A 7,754-nucleotide genomic window follows, 5' to 3' on the forward strand; every position below is an offset into this window, starting at 1 on the left:
CACAAGGACAAGACAATATATGACAAAACATGACATCTACATACAAAACAGAAGGTCACAATAATCAATCCCGCACAAAGAACCAGGCGGGCCGGCTGACTAATAAAGCCTCACTAATTATACCCAACTCAAAAGAGGTGTACTCAATAAACACATAAGGAGGGGGAGGAAAGAATCAGTGGCAGCTAGTAGGCCGGCGACGACGACCGCCGAGCGCCCCCCCGAGCGGGAAGTGAGCCACCATCGGTCGGAGTCGTGACACCTGTATTGATGCTTTGTCTGTTCGTCTGACGGTGTAGCAGGATTTCTTATTAGTGGCCGGATTAGTGCAGCATCGGTTTGTGGTGGTAAATAGACAACTATAAATAATATTGCTGAGAACTTTCTTGGTAGATAGTGTGGTCTACAGCTCATCATAAGGTACTCTATCTCAGGCGAGCAATACCTCGAGACTTCTTTAATATTAGACATTATGCACCAGCTGTTATTGACAAATAGACACACACCCCACCCATCGTCTTACCAGACGGAGCTTCTCTGTCCTGCCGATGCTTGGAGACTCTCACCAGCTCTATATTATCCGTGTCGTCGTTCAGCCACGACTCGGTGAAACATAAGATCTTACAGTATTTAATGTTCCATTGGTGGGATTGTCTTGATCATATATCCTCCATTTATTTTCCAATGATTGCACGTTGGCCAATAGAACAGATGGTAGTGGAGGTTTACTCACTTGCCTACGAATTCTCAGAAGGCCGACATCCGCCCCCTTTTCTCTGTCTTTTCTTCACGCAAATGACAGGGATTTGCGGCCATTCCCGAGAAGGCAGTATATCCTTCGTGTCGGACTCATTAACAAAACAATCTTTGTACAGTTCGAGGTGAGTAATCGCTGTTCTGATGTTGAAGTTATTTTCGGTCATAAGAGACGGTAGCAGCAACATTATGTACAAAATAAGTTTTAAAAAAACAAGTTACAAACAATGCGAAAAAACTAACGCAATAGCACAGTTGGTTAGGAGCCTGTAATACGGCAACCATCCCCTCCTGCCATCCCCTCCAGCACCATTCTTGCCTAGGTTATGTTTAGGGTTACGTTCAGAATAAGGGTTATGGTAAGTGTTAAGGTTTGTGTTATGGCTAGGGTAAGGGTTAAGTTTAGGGTTAGAATAAGGGTTAAGGTTAGTGTTAGAGCTAGGGTTAGTAGATAGTTGAAATGTTACTGATCTATAGATGGTCTTTCCAAATAAAGTGTTATCCAAGTAATCTCAACCAGCTGACAGTTTATTATGCTAGCTAGCTAGCTACATTGCCTTCAGAAAGTACAGTATTCACACCCCTTGACACCATTCCACATTTTGTTGTTTTACAGCCTGAATTTAACATTGATTAGATTTAGATTTTTTTGTCACTGGCCTACACACAATACCCCATAATGTCAAAGTGGAATTATGTTATTACAAATTAATAAAAAATGTAAAAACTGAAATGTCTTGAATCAATTAGTATTCAACCCCTTTGTTATGGCAAGACTAAATAAGTTCAGGAGTAAAACATGTGCTTAACAAGTCATATAATAAATTGCATGGGAGATTTGTAAATGTCTCTCAAAGAACGGTACCTATTGGTAGATGGGTAAAAATAAAATAGCAGATTGAATATCCCTTTGAGCATGGTGAAGTTATTAATTACACTTTGGATGGTGTATGAATACACACCCTCACTACTTCTATTTATCCTTATTTTACCAGGTAAGTTGACTGAGAACACATTCTCGTTTACAGCAACGACCTGGGGAATAGTTACAGGGGATGAAGGAACCAATTGGAAGCGGGCCATGATGGTATGAGGGCCAGACTGGGAATTTTGACAGGACACCAGGGTTAGCACCCCTACTCTTACAATAAGTGCCATGGGATCGTTAGTGACCACAGAGAGTCAGGAATCCTGTTTAATGTCTCATCTGAAAGACAGCACCCAACACAGTGCAATGTCCCACATCACAGCCCTGGGATATTATTTTTTAGACCAGAGGAAAGAGTGCCTCCTACTGGCCTCCTACACCACTTCCAGCAGCATCTGGTCTCCCATCCAGGGACCAACCAGTACCAACCAGGACCAACCCTGCTTACAGTAGCTTCTAAGGCAAGCCAGCAGTGGGATGCTGGGTGGTATGCTGCAACAGGCATCCTTTCTAACTCAGTTGCTGGAGAGGAAGGAAACCGCTCAGGGATTTCACCATAAGGCCAATGGTGACTTTAAAACAGTCACAGAGTTTCATGGGTGTGATGGGAGAAAACTGAGGATCAAATCAAATCAAATCAAATGTATTTATATAGCCCTTCGTACATCAGCTGATATCTCAAAGTGCTGTACAGAAACCCAGCCTAAAACCCCAAACAGCAAGCAATGCAGGTGTAGAAGCACGGTGGCTAGGAAAACTCCCTAGAAAGGCCAAAACCTAGGAACAAACCTAGAGAGGAACCAGGCTATGTGGGGTGGCCAGTCCTCTTCTGGCTGTGCCGGGTGGAGATTATAACAGAACATGGCCAAGATGTTCAAATGTTCATAAATTACCAGCATGGTCGAATAATAACAAGGCAGAACAGTTGAAACTGGAGCAGCAGCACAGTCAGGTGGACCGGGGACAGCAAGGAGTCATCATGTCAGGTAGTCCTGGGGCACGGTCCTAGGGCTCAGGTCCTCCGAGAGAGAGAAAGAAAGAGAGAATTAGAGAGAGCATATGTGGGGTGGCCAGTCCTCTTCTGGCTGTGCCGGGTGGAGATTATAACAGAACATGGCCAAGATGTTCAAATGTTCATAAATGACCAGCATGGTCGAATAATAGTAAGGCAGAACAGTTGAAACTGGAGCAGCAGCATGGCCAGGTGGACTGGGGACAGCAAGGAGTCATCATGTCAGGTAGTCCTGGGGTATGGTCCTAGGGCTCAGGTCAGTTGAAACTGGAGCAGCAGCATGGCCAGGTGGACTGGGGACAGCAAGGAGTCATCATGTCAGGTAGTCCTGGGGCATGGTCCTAGGGCCCAGGTCCTCTGAGAGAGAGAAATAAAGGAGAGAATTAGAGAACGCACACTTAGATTCACACAGGACACCGAATAGGACAGGAGAAGTACTCCAGATATAACAAACTGACCCTATCCCCCCGACACAAACTACTGCAGCATAAATACTGGAGGCTGACACAGGAGGGGACAGGAGACACTGTGGCCCCATCCGAGGACACCCCCGGACAGGGCCAAACAGGAAGGATATAACCCCACCCACTTTGCCAAAGCACAGCCCCCACACCACTAGAGGGATATCTTCAACCACCAACATACCATCCTGAGACAAGGCTGAGTATAGCCCACAAAGATCTCCGCCACGGCACAGCCCAAGTGGGGGGGGGGGGCGCCAACCCAGACAGGATGACCACAGTGAATCAACCCACTCAGGTGACGCATCCCCTGCAGGGACGGCATGAGAGGGCCCCAGTAAGCCAGTGACTCAGCCCCTGTAATAGGGTTAGAGGCAGAGAATCCCAGTGGAAAGAGGGGAACCGGGCCAGGCAGAGACAGCAAGGGCGGTTTGTTGCTCCAGAGCCTTTCCGTTCACCCTCCCACTCCTGGGCCAGACTACACTCAATCATATGACCCATTGAAGAGATGAGTCTTCAGTAAAGACTTAAAGGTTGAGACCGAGTTTGCGTCTCTGACATGGGTAGGCAGACCGTTCCATAAAAATGGAGCTCTATAGGAGAAAGCCCTGCCTCCAGCTGTTTGCTTAGAAATTCTAGGGACAATTAGGTGGCCTGCGTCTTGTGACCGTAGCTTACGTGTAGGTATGTACGGCAGGACCAAATCAGAGAGATAGGTAGGAGCAAGCCCATGCAATGCTTTGTAGGTTAGCAGTAAAACCTTGAAATCAGCCCTTGCTTTGACAGGAAGCCAGTGTAGAGAGGCTAGGACTGGAGTAATATGATCAAATTTTGGGGTTCTAGTCAGGATTCTAGCAGCCGTATTTAGCACTAACTGAAGTTTATTTAGTGCTTTATCCGGGTAGCCAGAAAGTAGAGCATTGCAGTAGTCTAACCTAGAAGTGACAAAAGCATGGATTAATTTTTCTGCATCATTTTTGGACAGAAAGTTTCTGATTTTTGCAATATTACGTAGATGGAAAAAAGCTGTCCTCGAAATGGTCTTGATATGTTCTTCAAAAGAGAGATCAGGGTCCAGAGTAATGCGAAATCCTTCACAGTTTCATTTGAGACGACTGTACAACCATTAAGATTAATTGTCAGATTCAACAGAAGATCTCTTTGTTACTTGGGACCTAGAACAAGCATCTCTGTTTTGTCCGTGTTTAATAGTAGAAAGTTTGCAGCCATCCACTTCCTTATGTCTGAAACACATGCTTCTAGCGAGGGCAATTTTGGGGCTTCACCATGTTTCATTGAAATGTACAGCTGTGTGTCATCCTCATAGCAGTGAAATTTAACATTATGTTTTCGAATAACATCCCCAAGAGGTAAAATGTATAGTGAAAACAATAGTGGTCCTAAAAACGGAACCTTGAGGAACACCGAAATTTACAGTTGATTTGTCAGAGGACAAACCATTCACAGAAACAAACTGATATCTTTCCTACAGATAAGATCTAAACCAGGCCAGAACATGTCCGTGTAGACCAATTTGGGTTTCCAATCTCTCCAAAAGAATGTGGTGATCGATGGTATCAAAAGAAGCACTAAGGTCTAGGAGCACGAGGATAGATGCAGAGCCTCGGTCCGATGCCATTAAAATGTCATTTACCACCTTCACAAGTGCCGTCTCAGTGCTATGATGGGGTCTAAAAGCAGACTGAAGCATTTTGTATACATTGTTTGTCTTCAGGAAGGCAGTGAGTTGCTGCGCAACAGCCTTCTCTAAAATTTTTGAGAGGAATGGAAGATTCGATGTAGGCCGATAGTTTTTTATATTTTCTGGGTCAAGGTTTGGCTTTTTCAAGAGAGGCTTTATTACTGCCACTTTTAGTGAGTTTGGTACACATCCAGTGGATAGAGAGCCATTTATTATGTTCAACATAGGAGGGCCAAGCACAGGAAGCAGCTCTTTCAGTAGTTTAGTTGGAATAGGGTCCAGTATGCAGCTTGAAGGTTTAGAGGCCATGATTATTTTCATCATTGTGTCAAGAGATATATTACTAAAACACTCGAATGTCTCTCTTGATCCTAGGTGTCATGTTTTGTCTTATATCATCTTGTCATTTTGCTTTTCCTTCTGTTCGTTTCCCCCTGCTGGTCTTATTAGGTTCGTTCCCTTTTTCTATCCCTCTCTCTCCCCCTCCCTCTCTCTCCTCTCTCTATCGTTCCGTTCCTGCTCCCAGCTGTTCCTATTCCCCTAATCATCATTTAGTCTTCCCACACCTGTTCCCGATCCTTTCCCCTGATTAGAGTCCCTATTTATTCCTTTGTGTTCCGTTCCTGTCCCGTCGGTTCCTTGTTTTGTATTCACCATGCTGTGATTGTGTTTCGCCCTGTCCTGTCGTGTTTTTGCCTTCATCAGATGCTGCGTGTGAGCAGGTGTCTCTGTCTACTACGGCCTGCGCCTACCCGAAGCGACCTGCAGTCTGTGGCCGCTTCTCTTGTCATTCCCCTCTACAGACTAGAGGATTTCTGTTATTCCCTGTTTGGACTTGAATAAACTCTGTTTCTGTTAAGTCGCTTTTGGGTCCTCTATCACCTGCATGACAGAAGGAACCGACCAAGGAATGGACCCAGCGACTTCAGACGCTCGTTACACTGCCGTCAAGATCCAAGGAGCCATGCTCGGCAGACACGAGCAGGAATTGTCTGCTGCTCGCCATGCCGTGGAGAACCTGGCCGCTCAGGTTTCCGACCTCTCTGGACAGTTCCAGAGTCTCGTCTCGTGCCACCTGTTACTTCCTGGCCTGCCGAGTCTCCAGAACCTAGGGTTAATAACCCACCTTGCTACTCCGGGCAGCCCACTGAGTGCCGCTCCTTTCTCACGCAGTGTGAGATTGTGTTCTCTCTCCAACCCAACACATACTCTAGAGAGAGAGCTCGGGTTGCTTACGTCATTTCACTCCTTACTGGCCGGGCTCGAGAATGGGGCACAGCTATCTGGGAGGCAAGGGCTGATTGCTCTAACAAGTTCCAGAACTTTAAAGAGGAGATGATTCGGGTTTTTGACCGTTCAGTTTTTGGTAGGGAGGCTTCTAGGGCCCTGGCTTCCTTATGCCAAGGTGAACGGTCCATAACGGATTATTCTATTGAGTTTCGCACTCTTGCTGCCTCTAGTGAGTGGAACGAGCCGGCGCTGCTCGCTCGTTTTCTGGAGGGACTCCACGCAGTGGTTAAGGATGAGATTCTCTCCCGGGAGGTTCCTTCAGATGTGGACTCTTTGATTGCTCTCGCCATCCGCATAGAACGACGGGTAGATCTTCGTCACCGGGCTCGTGGAAGAGAGCTCGCATCAACGGTGTTTCCCTGCTCCGCATCGCAACCATCTCCCTCCTCTGGCTTTGAGACTGAGCCCATGCAGCTGGGAGGGATTCGCATCTCGACTAAGGAGAGGGAACGGAGGATCACCAACCGCCTGTGCCTCTATTGCGGAGTTGCTGGACATTTTGTTAATTCATGTCCAGTAAGAGGCCAGAGCCCATCAGTAAGCGGAGGGCTACTGGTGAGCGCTACTACTCAGGTCTCTTCATCTAGATCTTGTACTACTATGTCGGTCCATCTACGCTGGACCGGTTCGGGTGCTACATGCAGTGCCTTGATTGACTCTGGGGCTGAGGGTTGTTTCATGGACGAAGCATGGGTTCGGAAACATAACATTCCTTTCAGACCGTTAGACAAGCCTACGCCCATGTTTGCCTTAGATGGTAGTCATCTTCCCAGTATCAAATTTGAGACACTACCTTTAACCCTCACAGTATCTGGTAACCACAGTGAGACTATTTCTTTTTGATTTTCCGTTCACCGTTTACACCTGTTGTTTTGGGTCATCCCTGGCTAGTATGTCATAATCCTTCTATTAATTGGTCTAGTAATTCTATCCTATCCTGGAACGTTTCTTGTCATGTGAAGTGTTTAATGTCTGCCATCCCTCCCGTTTCTTCTGTCCCTACTTCTCAGGAGGAACCTGGCGATTTGACAGGAGTGCCGGAGGAATATCATGATCTGCGCACGGTCTTCAGTCGGTCCCGAGCCAACTCCCTTCCTCCTCACCGGTCGTATGATTGTAGTATTGATCTCCTTCCGGGGACCACTCCTCCTCGAGGTAGACTATACTCTCTGTCGGCTCCCGAACGTAAGGCTCTCGAGGATTATTTGTCTGTGTCTCTTGACGCCGGTACCATAGTGCCTTCTTCTTCTCCGGCCGGGGCGGGGTTCTTTTTGTTAAGAAGAAGGACGGTACTCTGCGCCCCTGCGTGGATTATCGAGGGCTGAATGACATAACGGTTAAGAATCGTTATCCGCTTCCCCTTATGTCATCAGCCTTCGAGATTCTGCAGGGAGCCAGGTGCTTTACTAAGTTGGACCTTCGTAACGCTTACCATCTCGTGCGCATCAGAGAGGGGGACGAGTGGAAACGGCGTTTAACACTCCGTTAGGGCATTTTGAGTACCGGGTTCTGCCGTTCGGTCTCGCCAATGCGCCAGCTGTTTTTCAGGCATTAGTTAATGATGTTCTGAGAGACATGCTGAACATTTTTGTTTTTGTCTATCTT

This window comes from Oncorhynchus gorbuscha, unplaced genomic scaffold, assembly GCF_021184085.1.
Source record: "Oncorhynchus gorbuscha isolate QuinsamMale2020 ecotype Even-year unplaced genomic scaffold, OgorEven_v1.0 Un_scaffold_3856, whole genome shotgun sequence".
NCBI classification, from domain to species: Eukaryota; Metazoa; Chordata; class Actinopteri; order Salmoniformes; family Salmonidae; genus Oncorhynchus; species Oncorhynchus gorbuscha.